Source organism: Bubalus bubalis, chromosome 3 (assembly GCF_019923935.1).
Source record: "Bubalus bubalis isolate 160015118507 breed Murrah chromosome 3, NDDB_SH_1, whole genome shotgun sequence".
Lineage (NCBI taxonomy): Eukaryota > Metazoa > Chordata > Mammalia > Artiodactyla > Bovidae > Bubalus > Bubalus bubalis.
In genome coordinates this window covers 9098670-9115092 of record NC_059159.1, presented here as the reverse complement: position 1 = coordinate 9115092, position 16423 = coordinate 9098670, and the positions used below count along the sequence as shown (strand labels likewise).

Below are 16423 nucleotides of genomic sequence, written 5' to 3'. Positions count from 1 at the left end.
ACCATGAATAAAGTGGCAAGAAGGCTGAAGTCCAGGGAGCAGAGTGATGCCAGTCTCAGCTGCTAAGGACCAGGACTCGGGGGAGACATGCGTGTCTACAAGTGGCATGATGGGAATTTGCTTGCTCTGTCTTTGTTGTTCAGTCGCAAAGCCCGTGTCCAACTCCTTGCAACCCCATGGACTGCAGCACACCAGGCTTCCCTGTCCGTCACATCTCTGGGAGTTTGCTCAAACTCATGTCCACTGAGTTGGTGATGCCATCCAACCATCTCACCCTGTCACCCCCTTCTCTTCCTGCCCTCAATCTTTCCCAGCATCAGGGTCTTTTCCAGTGAGTCAGCCCTTCGCATCAGCTGGCCAAAGTATTGGAGCTTCAGCTGCAGCCTCAGTCCTTCCAATGAATATTCAGGTTTGTTTTCTTTCAGGATTGACTGGTTTGGTCTCCTTGCGGTCCAAGGGATTTTCAGGAGTCTTCTCCAACACCGCAGCTCGAAAGCATCAATTCTTCGGCGCTCAGCCTTCATGATCTAAAAAAAAACGTTCAAGTGAGTGTGGCCAGTTGACTGAGACCACAGCTGCCTCCTGAGCTCAGCGTCCCTGAGTCTCCAGCTGTGTCCTTGGGAGAGAGGGATGAGTATACAGCTCGCTGGCTAGCCTTGGCAGCCCCAGCCCGATTGTATTTCACTGTTATGCCCACCGAGCTTCCTTCTGCTTTCGGAATGGGGAAATTCAGACATCAATCTGGGCTTTCCAAGAAGTTTCGGTTCCTCGTTTTTAGCCGGAGAGGAGGCATGCTGACAGATTCTGCTCACGTGACCCATGGGCTTTCTAGCAAGGCGGCAGATCCAAGGTTGCAGGGCTGAACAGGGTGCCTTCTGCTTCTCCCGGACCATCCTCTTTTTCTTTCAAATTTGACCTTTTAAACAAGGCTTTGCCACTTGGTCATGATCAGGCGGTCCTTAGAAGGAAACCCCATTAAACGTGTTAGACAGTGTGCCAAAGACAATGGCCATGCAAACTCAACTCTGCAAAAAAAAAAATATTCTGTTTAATTGATTTTCTAAAAAAAAACCAAAAAAAACTATTATGTTTCTATGGGCCTGTCTATTGATTTGCAGCCCCACAGAAGTAATGAAGAAGCTTTGTGATCAATAAGGCCAAAGTGTATCTTACCCTGAATCAGTTCTGCCCGCCCACCAGGGATTCAACCAGCAGGCTTCCCCAGACGGTGAGTGTAGTGTGAACAACCTCCTCCACCACGGCTGAGATTTATTTCTATTGGCATAAACATAACAAATGAAACCCTGATGACTTTTCTTGCTCAGAAAGCCAAGAATATATCACATCAGTCATCAGGAAACACACAAGAACACAATTTGCAAAAAGGAAAAAAAGAAAAGGAAAACAGTGCATTTAAAAAAAACTAGCGCATTAACTCCTCCCCCGTACTTAATTAGGATAATATTTTACACCTTAGCTCTCAGCTGATTTTCTTTCTTTTCTGTTCTCTACCCGCTCCTTCCCCAATCCTGCTTCAGATTGGTTTCACAAGTCTTGGAAGGTTTTTCTGCCTTCACGGTGAATACCAAGTACAGGTAACGGCAATTGTGCAGGCTGATAATCCTGTGTAGAGCTAACACTGCTATCTTATCCTCTAAAAAAATAATAATGTTGAACGAGATAAGGCCCTTGCAATAAGGCACGAAAGGAAGCCGCAGAACCACTGCAGACACGGTCAGGCAGCATTGGCTACGGAAAGGTGAGCTCCCTGAACCTGATAAGTCATCTTGGCTGCTGTTAATTTCAGAATTTGTCATTTGCATTTTGCCCTTTAACTGGAGGACACCGCCTGAGGCCGATTCTGATCAGATGCTATGCAAACTCATCCTGCTGCTTTGAGCTGATTTAGGAACAAGCTTTCTTCAAGACTAACCCCTGTGCTGACGGAACGTCCCCTCCTCCAGTGAAGTTGGCCGGCTTGGCTGGATGGGTGGGGGCGTGCAGTGTGAAAGGAGGTTGTCAAGGTCTGCAGAGACCAGATTTTGAAGGACTTTGTCTGAGGGCACTGGAGAGCCATAGAGAGATTTAGAGGGGGGGAAGTGACCAGATGTGTATTTCATAGGCATCCCAGGCTGGGGGGCAGGGCTCCAGTCTTTAGCACCTCCTGTTTGTGCACACGTGCAAATGATGTTGGTGATGACAGTAAGCTAACATAGTGGACCAGGCTGGGCCCCAGGTTTCATTTAATCCTCACACCAACCCGAGCAGGGAGATACTGTTATTCTCCCATTTTACAGACAAGGAAACTGAAGCACACACAGAAATGTCCCACACGACAGGGGACCATCCCATGAACCACCTTCCCTTGGTCAGGCAGGTATGGAGTTATTTCCTCCTTTAAGGTTCCCCAGGAATGCATGCTGGATAAGGAGCACCCAAGTGAGGAGCTGTTTAATAGAGGCATACTAACCTTGACTCGGTTTGAATTTCTATTCTAAAAAGAAAATCATTGGGGAGGGGGGGAAGGCAGTTATTAGTAAATGATCTCGTGTGCACATCTTCCAGCAGGTTAAGATGAACCAGTGTGGAGGCCAGGGTGGCTGTGGGGAGACTGGCAGAGTAAGGAGCAGGGGAGGGCTGGAATCCCCTGGGGACCCCCAGGACTGCCCTGCCCCGTTCTGCACCACTGGGAGCCCAGAGCTCATTCATCAGAGGCAATTCCTGAGCTCAGTAGCCTGAAGTGGCTAGCCTCTAGTGCCAGAAGTTCTCTGAACTGCACAGTGGAACCCCCTGGGCACCCCCCTAGGCTGTGAAGTCATGTTTCTGGGTGTGGCCTGGACCTCAGCAGTTTGACTGCCTCAGGTGATTCTAACATCAGCCAGAGCCGAGACTCCTGGGGTTGGCCCTTTATGTGCTTAAACAGCTCCCTTAGGTGTAGTGGCAGCTCTCTGAGAACCCACACAGAGAAGGCAGAGTGGGAGGGGCAAGGAGAGAAGCAAGGGGTTGAGGGGAGGCGGGAGGAGCCTCAAGGCACATCCCTCTTTGCTCCAACCTTGTCTGGTGGATGACAGGGCCACAAGTGGGGGGCTTTTGGTGGTTGTGTGTGCCTGGCACAGAGAAGGCACCGAACAACTGAATGCAGGGTGAGAAATGGATGAATAGTGATGGGAGGTGGCTGGGGAGTGGTGGGAGGTGGCTGGCTGAATAATGGATGGGAGGTGGGTGGAGGTGGGGGGTTGTGTGTGGCTGGTAACTCAGCTTGCAAAGAATCCTCCTGCAATGCAGGAGACCCCCGTTCGATTCCTGAATTGGGAAGATCCCCTGGAGGAGGGCATGGCAAACCACTCCAGTATTCTTGCCTGGACCATCTCCATGGACAGAGGAGCCTGGTGGACTACAGTCCGTGGGGTCACAGAGTTGGACACGGCTGAGAGACTAAGCCCACAATGATGGGGGGTGGGAGGTGGGTGAGTGGTTGAATGGATAGTGAATGGGAGGTGAGTGGGGGGAGGTGGGTAGGGGTGGTGGAAATGGGTGGAGCGTGGTGGGGTGGGTGGATGGGTGGAGAGTGGATGGGAGGTGGGTGGGGGTTGTGGGTGGATGGGTGGAGAGTGGATGGGAAGTGGATGGGGATGGTGGGGCTGGTGGAAGTGGGTAGGGGTGGGTGACGGGCTGGCTGCCCAGGGTCCCTTAGTGGATGTTTTCACATGGTGAGGTCTTGTGGGCAGAGATGGGGAGGTGGCTGAGGATGTGGGATCTTCTGTTTGCTTTGGCCCTGGCTTCATGGGACACACTCCTTGAAAATGAAATCCATGTCAGTGTAAAATTAGAGCTTTGACTGAGAGCCAGCCTTGAGCACAATTTGTCTTCGGTTCTTTAACTGAGAGGCTGAAAGAGTCTCAGTGTCCAGAGGGGATCATGAAGACTTCTGGTTTCTCGTTCAGCTTTCTGGGTGAAATCCCATCCAAGCGTGGCTGGCTATCAGCTCTTGAGTTCAGCTTTCTCCTCGGTGGGTTTCCTGGTGAGGACCCCCAGCACCTTTTTTCCTTCTGCGTCAGAACCCAGCATCTCCCGCTGACCAGGAGCCCCCCACCTCCCTCTTGCCTGGCCTGGCCCCCATCCCCCACTAAGCTGGGGCCATCCTCCTAAACACTGATCCAGCCTCTAATGCTGTACGCAATCCGATCAAAATGAAGAGAAAAGGTGAGCTGTCCATAGCACTAGATTTCACGGTCACTTGAAAGACCTGCCCTCTGTTCTGAGATTATATCCTTTCTCCCTTTTGGTGCTAGAAGGCCCTTTGTTTTATAAAATGATGGTAATGTTGGACAGCAAATGCTTTACAAATGGTCCTGCCTCAGAGAGCAAGGTGGCCATCCGGGCTCCTCCTCTACTTTTCTGTTTTGAAATTTTGCCCGGTGGAGCCATCAGGGTGTCATCCCCAGGCGAGGGTGTCAAGGGCGGGCCTTGCCCACAGAAGGCTAAGGTTAGGGTGCTGCCACGGGAAACAGCAGGGACTTCCCAGCTGGCTCTGTGGTAAAGAACCCACATGCTAGTGCAGGAAATGCAGGAGACATGGGTTCAGCCCCTGGATCCGTAAGATCCCCTGGAGAAGGAAATGGCCACCCACTCCAGTATTCTTGCCTGGAGAATCCCATAGACAGAAGAGGAGCCTGGAGGCTACAGTCTTTAGGGTCACAAAGAATCCACACGACTGAGCATGCACATGCAGGAAAGAACACCACTGTTCCAGAACCCTGGGGGCCCTTTTGGACACCTGGCTTCCCACCAACCCAGGTATTGGAAGGAAAGTCATATGACTAGCGCTGATTGAGTAGTTTTCCCTGGAGACTTCTCCAGGCAGTTGCTGTCCTCTTCCTCCCATGGCAGGGTAGCCTGACAGGTGGCCTTTGCCTAGCAGCCTGGGGTCCAGTCAAGGAGTCTCCTTATTTTGTGCTTAACAGACTCAGATGGCCCTCTGAGAGTGCCGGCCTGAGGAACTGTCCCCAGCAGGGAGGGGACTGTCCATCTCCAGAGGTCTTTGCATTAACACAGAGCCTCTATCACAAGAAGCAGTGCTCCCTCCCTGGGACTTGCTGGGATGATTTAAGCCCTCTCCCGGTAGTTCCTGGCACCCCCAGGTGGCCATCGGGGGACGGGAGAGCCCGTCTTGAGTGCAGCCTTCGGGTCACCTCTGTCTACTGCCTCCAAGCCCAGCACATTATTTCTATGGTAGTCTGAGGCTGCAGGGCTAGGGCTTAGGCTGGGGAGGAGACGATGGGAAAGCATCCAAGGGGGCTCTTAATGAAAGTGGCTGCCGGGTTCCCAGCGCCCATGCTAAAAAGAAAAAATGACTATGGGAAACCAGCGATGAAGCGCAGAGGGGAGACTTTCACTGCCATCTGGGACCCTGATGCAGTACAGTGTCTATTTTGACAACACTAGGGATGAGGTTTGGGCCGGGAGTGGGAGAACAGGGTAGGTCTTTTCAAGCCAAATCAGGAACTGTCTCCATCCCAAGTCTCCGAGTGATGCTGGCTGGCAATACCCAGGTTTGGGTGTTGGAAGAGGTCTGCTGAGGATGGGGGTCCCTGCCTTGGATCCCGGAGTCCAGATGCCTATTCAGGTCCTCACAGGTGTAGGCAGCTAGTGGCCCGACAGGGACTTAACGACTGTACGTATTTGATTTCATCTCATCTTTTTACCTTGGCAGGTGGACTTCATCTCTCCAACTTATATTTAGGGAATGGATGCTCAGAGGGGTTCAGACGCTTGTTTGGGGATCAGAGCCGGGGTTTGGACCCAGGGTTGTTTGCCTCCGAGGCTCTTGACCCCCTATTCAGGACATTCAATAACTAAACACATCAACCTTCGAGGCTGCTGGCCGCACTTCAAAGGCTGACTCCTCCACCCCAGAGACTGGGACTTAGAGCCTCTGAGAGTCCATTTCCTGCTCTGTAAAATGGGGGAAAAACCAGTCAAGACTTCCCCAGGTTGAAGTGAGGATTCGATGAAAAAAAATGCGTGTGAAACCCTCCGAGGAGTGCCTGCCTTTACCCACTCAGCTGCCTGAGTTTGGGAATGAGGTTTCTATTGAAATTTTCTTTAAATAGAGGAGAAATATCCAGACAAATGACATCTTGGCTCACCACACACGCACACACATTCATATCTATTCACACACATGTACATATATTCATATATACACACATATTTATAGCTCTCTGTATATATCTCTATACATATATAGATATACATGTCTGCTCATATCTATTTATATACACACACATATACATATATTCATATGTATGTATACATATGTCTGTATATATATATTCACATATACACATACATCTATATATACTTATGCATACACACATGCATATCTATTTGTATACACATATATTCATTTAGCCATATATATTTATGCACACATATACATATATCATTATATGCATGTATATTTATCACTATGCACACATATACATATATTCATGTCTATACATATGCTTATCGCTCTGAATAAGTATACACATACATACACACATTCACATCTATTTATACACTCACATATATTCATATCTATACATATGTTTAATATGTATACAAATACACACATTCATATCTATTTACATATACATTTATATCCATATATCCGTATATTCATAGCTATCTGTGCATGCATATACATATATTAATTTATATGTACATATATTTATACCTCTCTATACACACATATATACACGTGTTCATATCTATCTATATACACACATATACACATACTCTTCTTGTTTTTCTCTTCTTGGCTGAAAAGTTGGAGGCCTGGTGGCTCAGACGGTAAAGAATCCGCCTGCAGTGCTGGAGACCTGGGTTCGATCTCCAGGCTGGGAAGATCCCCTGGAGAAGGGAACGGCTCCCCGCCCCAGTATTCTGGCCTGAGAATCCCATTAACAGAGGAGCCTGGCGGGCTACAGTCCTTGCGGTCACAAAGAGTTGGACTCGACTGAGCGCCTTTCACTACTACTACTGCTCTCGCCTAGGAATAAGGACAGCACAGTGACTTCTGAAGCTAAAATCTCTGCTGAAGGAGACGGAAGCTTGGTGGCTTGCTGGTGTGACGGTGGTCTCGCTCCTCTGGTCACGGGCTGGCAGCCGAGAAGAGCCTGCATCAGCCCTCGGCTTCCCTTCCCTTCCTCCAGGTCTCTGACCTGTCAAACCAGCAAATTAACCGGAGAATTTGGAGAAAGATGAATTTACCCGGCACCTAAGAGGCTTAAAAATATGGTAATGCAATTAGCAGCCCCAGCAACCTAATGAGGCCTCTCTAAAATGCTGATAAAATACCACTAAAGAAAAATGCTTAAGAGCCTCTTCAAACTTTCCAAAATGTGAAGTGCGTTCTTACGGAGAAAATGGCAATCTAGTCTCCTTTCTCCAAGGTTCAAGATTAATTAGGGGCTTATTTAGTGCATGAATGAGGAAACAAATGAACTCTTGGATCGCAAAGCATTGAAACCAATTTTGTAATCATTTTTTTTTTTTTTACACAATTACATTCCTATCATAAAAGTCTTCATTAGACGTTGTCACCAGCTTGTATTGTGTTAGGGAAGTGTTACCACCCTGGGCTTTTGACGAGACAGCATTTCCTCCCCATTAAAGAGGGCTCTTACAACAAAAGCCTTTTCTTTCTTTCGAACAGCAAAGGGCTATAGCTTGGAAGGCTAGTCCAGGCTCCAGGGGAAACTGCAACTCCCTACTTGCCCTCCTCAACCTGGATGCACCCACCTTTTCTGAAGACCTGGCCTCTCCCCAAACAGGACAGATCAGTGAGGTGCTGGATGAATGTACCTGCTCCCTGGATGGTCTGTTCATTTTTTCAGCCATCCGTGATGACAAGACAGGCCTGGGGAGGCATATGAGTCCTACCTACCTCTTTCTTCATTGGGTGAAACAGCCATTGGGTGGTGGAAGCCAGGGCTTGGGGTGAGAGGGAGGCCACCATTTGTTGAGAGCATTCGTGTACCTGATGCTATTCCAGGTGCTGAACAGCAAGGGTGGTAACCAGGAGAGAGTGATTCACATTGCGGGCTGGGACTTCCCTGGTGGTCCGATGATTAGGACTCCATGCTTCCAATGAAGGGGCCGAGGGTTCCATCCCTGGATGGGGAACTAAGATCCCACATGCTGCACAGCACAAATGAAAACAAATAAACAAACAAAAAAAACCCCACAAAGTGCAGGCCTGGGGTCAAAATGCCTGGGGCCGATGCAACTGACCACTTCTTAGCTGCATGATGCTGGATGAATGAACAATATAGGAGCTTCTTCATATATGAAATAGAGATAGTACCTCCCTGTTCCTCATGGAATGAATAAATGAAACACTGTGTATAAGAGGGTTTACCTGAACACTTAGACCAGATAGTTCACAATAAAGCACAGCTTTAGCTTAATCATGCAATTTACATGACAAAGCTGAAGGGTAAGATTTTTCTTATTTTACAAATGAGGAAACAGAAGTCCAGAGATGTTAATGAATAACTCCAAGGTCACACAAGATGCCTCCTGTCCTGAGGTCCTGAGGCAGATCAGATTCTTTTTATCTTGGCCATGCGGGCTGTGAGATCTTAGGGACTGAATCTGTGCCCTAGGCAGTGAAAATGCGGAGTCCTAACCACTGGACCATCAGGGAAATTCCCCAGACTTGTGTGTTCCGTTTCTATAGTTGTGGCCTCTGGATCAACCCTCAAATTCCTGCCATCTGTGTTAATTAGCTCTAAGAAGTACACTTAAAGGTTTCCCAGGTGGCGATAGTGGTAAAAAACCCACCTGCCAATGCAGCGGATGTAAAAGGCGTGGGTTCGAACCCTGGGTTGGGAAGATCCCCAGAAGCACACTTGGGTTTGCTGCAGCCAACATCATCTGGAGGGGCTGGCTAATGATCACTGGAGATACCAGTGGTTTCTTGGTGCGGGAGGGCATCTATGGTGTCTGGATCCGGCTTTCCTGGCTGTTTTGGTGAATCATCCTGTTCTCACCCAGGGCTGTGTTGTGTCCTGTGTGCACTGTGAACGACGATCCTTGCCTTGGAAGAGCTCCATGTTTTTGAATGTTATGCAGCAGGCAAAGGAACAGTGGGGGCGTTGGTGGGAGGGGAGGAGTCCTGTCTGAGTGTCACTGAGTGTGGTTTTGAGGTGCAGTTCTGGAGGCCCAGAGGTGTTTCCCCACTCAACTCTTCTCTGGGGCTGGAAACAGCCCCAAGCCTGCTGCAAACTTGGAATCTTGGCAGAGAATTCGTCCCTCAATACTACACAGGCTCAGCAACACTCCTTGTAGCTGAAGAGAGGCAGGGTGGCATTTGCATTCCAGAGCCACTGCATACTTAAGATAGGCTATTCACTGGGGCTTTGGGGGTGTGTATCTTTGGGTACCACCCTGGAGCCAGAAAGGATGGCTGCGGAGGAGGGCATGGCAGCGGCCTGAGCTCTAGGAAATTTGGCATCCCGAGGGTTGGCCAGGCCAGCCCTGCAGTGGGTGGGCAGCCCCGTGCCCTCCACAGAGCCCTGCCCACTTGTTCCATCACCAAAGCTTGCTGCCCTTGATGGACACAAAGCTGGAAGGAGACTGTGGCCTTCAGAGTACCGGGAGGGCTGCAGCAGGTCAGCGACCAGATGACAAGGGGAGATTCAGAAAGAGCAGGCTCGGATTGGCAGCCACTTTGCATTCATTTGCATAGGACCGCATTCTGCCTGCAGAGCCCACACCTCTCAACTCATTCTCCTGCAGGGGTGGGGAGGTGTGCTCCTCCAGCTCCTTTGGAGAAGAAGAGGGGGGCCCTGCTGGAGGAGGACAGGACCCCTGCCCAGGGCTGTGGGGTGGGGGGGGGGCATGGGCAGGATTCGCTGGCCTGAGGTTGTACATTCCCTGGGAAAACGACCAATGGGCAAGGGAGTTCTCCTTCCTTTTCTGGGGGGTCATTCTCTCTCTTAAGCCAAGAGCTTGCTGTGCTAACGAATTGGCCCTTGTGGTTTAATCTCAGTTTGGGTCACTTGGTTTTCTGCGGCAGCCAGTAGCGCAGTGGTCCTGAGTGCTCAGAAAGGCGGCTATGCATTGCTCTGAGTGTGAATGAGCTACAGAAACTCTGCCATTCTGATCCCTTCAGGCGACTGCGGGCTCAGCTGGCCCTTTCCTGCAGCCTGCAGACTTCTTTCACATGGCAGGCCGGGCTAAGTTCAGAGTCTGGGGACTTCACTGTGTCCCCCCAGGGCCTACCTGGGGCCTTCTGATGAAGGGGGTTCACCCTAGAGGGTCTTTACTCTTTTCAGGTTAGAAAGTGGAGGAATTGAGACAGAGCTTTGTATAGGCTTGGTTTGACTGTGCCCACCCTGGCCCTCCGACACTGAATTCCAGAAAGTAGAAAACAGTGATGGAAACCACAGCTATGTTTGACCTCACATGGGCAGTAGTTGACAGGCTCACTGTAAAGGGCTTCTATGCCCAACAGACAAGAATCCCTTTCGGGCAGCTTCGTGGGTGGTCCTGCATCAAATCCCAGTTCTGCAACTTGTCACTGTATGACCCTGGGCAAATCCTGAACCTCTCTGAGTCTTCACTTTCTGCTGCCTCTTAACCACAACATCATCTTGAAACTGACAGTTACTAGCAAGTCTGAGATCCAGAGGTCAGTGACATCAATCCTTCATGAAGGGCATTCTCAGGGCTGATGCTGCCCTTTTCTCCTTCACCACCCTGCCTCAGTTTAATCAGTTCAGCATTTAGGGCAAAACTCAACCCTCACCCCTGAGGATCTAGCAGAGGTGGGTTCTGGGATCTTATCTCAGCCAGTACCTTTCAGTTATCTTTGCATGGGTTCTCAGTCGCTTTAGTCATGTCTGACTCTTTGTCACCCCATGGACTGGAGCCCACCAGGCTCCTCTGTCCATGGGATTCTCCAGGCAGGAATACCAGAGTGGGTTGCCATGCCCTCCTGCAGGGGAATCTTCCTGACCCAGGGATTAAACCCTCGTCTTTGAGTCTCCTGCATTGGTAGGCAGGCTCTTTACCGCTAGTGCCACCTGGGATGCCCCTAAAGGTGGTGGGATCAATCCCTAACTGTGCCAAAGAGCTTTAGACCTTTCTAGGGTTTAGTCTGTGCTGTGTGGTCCTTTGAAGGCCTTTTACCAGTTGCTTATTAATTCATTCAAATATTTATTGAGCCCCCACCACGGACCAGGCTCTGAGATGAAGGAGTGGGCTGCAGCAGCCCAGCTCATCACCTCTGCAGGAGATCGTCTCCAGCATCGGAAGCATGGATGGAGCAACATCCCTGGCAGTGCTTTCGTCCTAAAGCACTACCGCCTGGCATTCGCTCCCAGAGAACATTCTGAGAGCAGTGTGATGTTCTCAAGCTTTTGCTCTTAGGACGAGGAGGTCCAAGTAGGAAAGGGTGGGGTGAGTTGGATTGGAGTTCTGGCAATTTCAAAATCTCCAGGACTGATTGATCCATCTATCCCTTCGTGAACCATTTCTGAAAGAGCCTGTGGGGTCCAACATTGCGCCATTCTTGCTGGAACATGACCTGGCCCCACGCTTCCTCCATTCAATGCCAGGCCTGCCAGGTGAATCCCAGATACTGTCGGGCTCTGCAGACGTCACGGAAAATCTTCGCAGCTCCTGCATGGGACGCACACTTGTCAATTAGGCAGAGAGCTGACTGCCAAAAGAGAGAGGCTTGCGGTTTTCAATTGTCCTTCCAAGAGACAAAGCGCCCTCTCCCCTGGCCTCTGCGGAGGATTCTTTCGCAAATGGTGCTGGGTTACTCAAGTTCAAGGCTGTGCGAGGTGCCCCCTGCCCCTGTTCCGATGTGGGGAGGTGAAGTGAAGTCGCTCAGTCGTGTCTGACTCTTTGTGACCCCATGGACTGTAGCCTACCAGGCTCTTCCATCCATGGGATTTTCCAGGCAAGAGTACTGGAGTGGGTTGCCATTTTCTTCTCCAAGGGATTGAACCCGGGTTTCCTGAATTGTAGGCAGATGCTTTACCGTCTGAGCCACCAGGGAAGTCCCAGGAGGCTTAGAGGTAAAGAATCCATTACCTAATGCAGGGGGTGTGGGAGACACAGGTTCAATCCCTGGGTCAGGAAGATCCCCTGGAGGAGGAAATGGCAACCCACTCCAGTAATCTTCCCTACATAGTCCGGTGGACGGTCCATGGGGTCACAGAGTTGGACACAACTGAGTGGCTGAGCATGCATGCATGCACTGAGAGTCTCAAAGGGATCCACAGCTCCCCTCCCCCTCCCCACACTCATTTAAAGAGCGGGGGAGGGGTGCGGTGGGGAGAGTCTGAGAACTGAGAAACATTAAGTGATAAAGGACTTTAACATAGATTTACTTTAATTATATACTTCGGTAATTTGCTGTAGTTTCCCATCCCATTATTCAATTACAACAGTAACTCATCTAATGGATATTCACTGAGAAAACATTCATTTTATTTTATGTTTTTGTGTTATAGTCTATAATGAAGGTAACAAAGTCTGCCTTTGTACCCGAAACAGGCTGGGGGGTGGGTGGGGGTGGGGTGGGGATGGAGGTCCCAGGATCAAGTGGAAAGTCACGATGCTGGTTCCCTAATTAATTCCTAGGGGCAGCCAGGGGCTGTCAGCCACAGGAGCTGAAGGTGGGGGCGTGGTGGGGAGGGGTGTGTTGGAAAGAGAAGGCCTGGAGGGGGAGTCTCAGGGTTGGAAGGGGGAGAATTGGGGGCTGCTGGGGGGCAGGTAAGCTGCCCCATCCTCTGAGAAGACAAGATGGATGGAACGGGGAGGAGGTCTGGAATGTTTCTCTCTCTGTTTTTGTGAGGTGAGGAGTGCAACCTCTTCACGTTTTTGCCAACCCTTTTTAATTAAAAAAAAATTTTTTTTTTTTGGCTGTGCCGGGTTGCTTTTCAAGGGCTTTCCCTAGTTGCAGCCAGCAGGGGTTTCTCTGGTTGCAGAGCACAGGCTCTAGAACGAAGGCCAGGCATTTGTGGAGCATTGGCTTAGCTGCTCTGCAGCATGTGGGATCTTCCAGGACCAGGGATTGAACCCATGTCTCCTGCCTTGGCAGGCAGATTCTTATCCACTCCGCCACCAGGGAGGTCCCTGGAACATTTCTCCTTATCCTCTGCTTGGCTGCGGTGCAGTGGTGAGGAGGGAAGGATGAAGATGTGAGAGGGAGTAGCAGGAGCAGCCATGGGTATCCAGGAAGAGTTTCCATTTTCTTTGGCACGTAAGGAGCATCTCCAAAGAATCCAGTACCACCTGGTTTTGCTGCATGACCCTCAAGTCCAATCCCAGTCTGTGCTTTGATGCAGCCGGAGGGGCCAAGCTTGGCATTAGTGCTTCTCCTGCTGGGGTAGGTGGCTGTGTTTGGAAGGTTTCCTGCTGGGTGGAACCATCCTCGTTTCCTTGTCTCGCTCTTCCCTAAATGCTTTGAGTGTGTGTCCTCGTCCATGCCCGAACCTCAAATGTCACTTTGTCTGGCTATCAGAACAACATAGAGATTAAGATAACTGCATCTGGACTTCCCTGGTGGCACAGTAGATAAGAATCTGTCTGCTAATGCCGGAGACCTCGGTTCAATCCCTGGTCCAGGAAGATTCCACATGCTACGGGACAGCTAAGCCCGTGTACCACAGCTGCTGAGCCCACGTGCTGCAACTGCTGAAGCCCAGATGCCTAGAGCATGTTCTCTGCAACTGTTGTAGCCACACGTTCTGGGAAACAAACTCACTCAGAAGGACAATACAGATAGTGGAGTGCAGGTTATTACACCGGCGGGCCCAAGGCAGAGTCTCCTCTTAGCCAAGGACCCTGACCAGTTTTTGTGAAAACCTTATATACCCTAAGTGTACTTGCTCAAACCCACCTCCCCAAATTCCTTGAAACTAGCCCGGACAAGGTAAAAGAGAGATACGATCAAAGTTAACCCGTGATTCATGTGCCACAAGACTAGATAAACAGTGGACATTTATCAATAGGACTGTGGTCATATCCCGATAAACATAATGGAATTTACCACTTTGTTCTGTTACAGAGATAATTAGCATATTCTTTTAGGCAACGGAGAGTCCAAGTACAAGTCCTGAGGCTCTTTTATCCAGTGGTCTGGTTTCCCATTGGCTGCTTCTATAGACATCGGGCACAAAGTTCAGAGTCCATTGGGAGGGCGACCATGCGTGTAGCCTAATGTTCGCAACCTGGCCTAAGATGGAGTCCAGCTCTGTCTGTTTCCTCCTTCATTCCCCCTTCTTGATGCTCTTAACTCATAGTATGAGCATCATTCATAGGGATATATTGCACCCTGGCTCTCCAACCGCCAATTTGGGAGAATGACATCAACCTTTGGGTTACAAAGTTCATAATACGTTGTAAAATTCAGGGTCCACAAAGCAGAACTATCAAGGCAACTATCACAGTGGTAAATATAGTTTTCCACCAATCGCCCTTCACCCAAGATAGGAGCGAAGTCCAGAAAGGAATGTTTTCTTTTACCTGGTTTTCCATGTCATCTAAAGCAGTCGATACATTGCCAGATAAGTCAGGAATGTATACACAACATTCAACCTTAATTATAGCACAGGTCCCTCCTTGAGCAGCTGTGAGTATGTCCAAAGCCATTCTATTATGAATTATCGCTTTTCTCACTTGGATTTGCTCTTCATTTAAGGCTTGGATGGCTTTTGTTCTATCTAGGAGGGCCTGTTTTGTGAAATTAGTCAAGGCCTCTACTTTAATCATATCTGTTGTCCTTATAGAGGGTATGAATAAGGCAGCAATATACTCATACCATTGAAACACAGATCTTGTCCATCTAGCATGTAAATAAGGTAGATTTACTGGGGCTTGTTGTAGGTTAGGCTTTTATTACCCTGGCATTTATATCCAATGTAACCCCATGACCTAACTCTATTGACTGCAGGTCTTACACCAAGAGAGCAAGGAGAGGTTATGATTGACAAGAGAGAGGAAAGTCTCTTTCTGTCATCCCAGAAAAGAGCAGAGTGGTTTAAAATCTCCTTGGCAGAGCGGTGACACCCACCAAGGAAGTCCATCCATCACTGACAGAGGCATAGCCCTACATACCCAGCAGTTGGAAGTGTTGTGGAGGTCTGCAGAGGAATGTGCCCATGAGATGAAAACATTGTCCTGAGTTGAAACGGAGGCCAAGTAGCAGGAGTTGATTGTGTGGCTTCATCCTGAAGGGGCTCATCCAGGATCTTTTTTTCCTTCTTCTTAAGGATGGTCTTAGTCTCTCAAGGGTCAGCAGGGTCCCTCTGTGCAGTCCACTCAGCGTTTTTTGGGTCTGTGTGGTATGTTCTCTTCACCCTCGTATGATGGATCCAAGGCACAATACTTGCAGCTTTAACTGCAGTAGGGGTAGTTAGAATAACATGAGGGCCCTTTCACCAAGGGGCTAGCAAATCATGTTTCCAATCTTTGACCCATACTTAGTCACCAAGAGTAAACTCATGAATCTGTTCCCCAAGGGGGAACGGCACCCTTTCTTGTACAAACTTAGTTACCCAATTTATTACCTTTACCCAGTTCCATCTGCTGTGAAATCCTATTCCCCCTTACCTGAGGCAAATTTGTTGACACCTGTTTTATTATGGGAGGGGGCCTCCCATACACAATTTTGTATGGAGAAGAGCCTTGGGACTGTGGGGTCATCCTGAGTCTGAGCAGAGCCTTCAGAAGCAAGTCCACCCAGGAGCAGTCAGTCTCTATGATCCACTTAGAGAGTCTCTTTAAGTGTCCGGTTGGTTCATTCCACCATCTCAGAACTCTGGGCCTATATGCGGTGTGCAGTTTCCATTTGATGTTTAAGGTTTTGCTTACTTGTTGTACTAAATCAGCTACAAAAGCCGGGCCATTGTCTGAACCAATGCTGGTAGGAAGTCCAAATCTGGGAACTATTTCCCTAAGCAGGCACTGGGCTACTTCTGATGCCCTTTCAGTCCAGGTAGGAAAATCTTCTACCCATCCCGAGAACATACATACCATGATCAGCAGGTAACGGTAGTGTTGGTGAGGTTTCATTTCAGTGAAGTCCACTCCCAGGTGTTCAAAGGGCAGCGTGCCTTTCAGCTGAATACCCGCAGGTTTTTGCAGCATTAACCTGTGAGGAGGCAGCATGGCCTAGGTGGGTCGCTTGGTGTGTTTGGCTTACCAGATTGTGTGCCAGCTCCTCCGGTACCAATAATTTACCACTTGGCAATTCTCACCATCCCTTTTCAGTCTTGATGGCCCCTTCCGCTTTGGTTAACCTGACAGCCATTGTCCTTGTTTTATCAGGCTAGTACCATCAGTATATAGGACCCAACTAGGGTCTGGACCCTTGTGTCCTTCTTTAAAACAAACCCCAGATACCTTACCTCCT

The 16423-nt window shown here is 49.4% G+C and overlaps 2 long non-coding RNA genes across 4 annotated transcripts; one reads left to right on the top strand and one right to left on the bottom strand.

Annotated features, from left to right (window-relative positions):
• Window positions 1-930: 930 nt before the first annotated feature.
• Window positions 931-2073, bottom strand: LOC123332520. 3 transcript variants are annotated; one of them, XR_006549311.1, is made up of 3 exons: window positions 1934-2073; window positions 1174-1275; window positions 931-1025 (listed from the first exon to the last, which is right to left on the bottom strand). It is a non-coding gene; the product is annotated as an uncharacterized LOC123332520 (long non-coding RNA). The 3 variants fall into 3 exon arrangements; XR_006549312.1 differs by lacking the exon at window positions 1934-2073 and adding an exon at window positions 1473-1758; XR_006549310.1 differs by lacking the exon at window positions 1934-2073 and having other exon boundaries at window positions 1174-1464.
• Window positions 2074-2253: 180 nt separating this feature from the next.
• Window positions 2254-6872, top strand: LOC123332521. Its single transcript, XR_006549313.2, has 3 exons — window positions 2254-2377; window positions 5714-6086; window positions 6815-6872. It is a non-coding gene; the product is annotated as an uncharacterized LOC123332521 (long non-coding RNA).
• The last annotated feature ends 9551 nt before the right edge of the window (window positions 6873-16423 follow it).